Consider the following 770-nt stretch of genomic DNA (forward strand, 5'->3'; position numbering starts at 1 on the left):
TGGATGAGGCTGGATCTTGTCTTTCTGGTGGGCAGGTCCACGTCTGGTGGTGTGTTTTGGGGTGTCTGTAGCCTTATTATGATTTTAGGCAGCCTCTCTGCTAATGGATGGGGCTGTGGTCCTGTCTTGCTAGTTGTTGGGCATAGGGTGTCCAGCACTGTAGCTTGCTAGTCGTTGAGTGAAGCTGGGTCTTGGTGTTGAGATGGAGATCTCTGGGAAATTTTTGCCGTTTAATATTACGTGGAGCTGGGAGGTCTCTTGTGGACCAGTGTCCTGAAGTTTGTTCTCCCACCTCAGAGACGCAGCCCTGATGCTCAGAAGAGGAGGCCCGGTGGCGCTGGGACACCAAGAGGCGAGCTGGGCGATCTGACGGCGCGGAGCTGCCTATACTCTTGAACGCTCGCGGGGCCCCACGGACTCACGAGCAGAGCGCGGGCCAGAGACCTTCAATACAGTTTTAAAATTTTCTCCATAGGGCTTCCACAACTTTTGTTAGATTTATTCCTAGGTATTTTTAATTTTTGTTATGATTGTAAATGGTCTCTCTATAAATTTTATTTACTAATTGTTGCAATTGACTTTTATAACATGATTTTTACCCATAACTCTTACTAAATTCTTTTAATTCTTTTTTTTTTTTTTTTTTTGTGGTATGCGGGCCTCCCTCTGCCGCGGCCTCTCCCGTTGCGGAGCAGAGGCTCCGGTCGCGCAGGCTCAGCGGCCATGGCTCACGGGCCCAGCCGCTCCGCGGCATGTGGGATCCTCCCGGA

The sequence above is a fragment of the Physeter macrocephalus genome, chromosome 14 (genome assembly GCF_002837175.3).
Source record: "Physeter macrocephalus isolate SW-GA chromosome 14, ASM283717v5, whole genome shotgun sequence".
NCBI lineage: Eukaryota > Metazoa > Chordata > Mammalia > Artiodactyla > Physeteridae > Physeter > Physeter macrocephalus.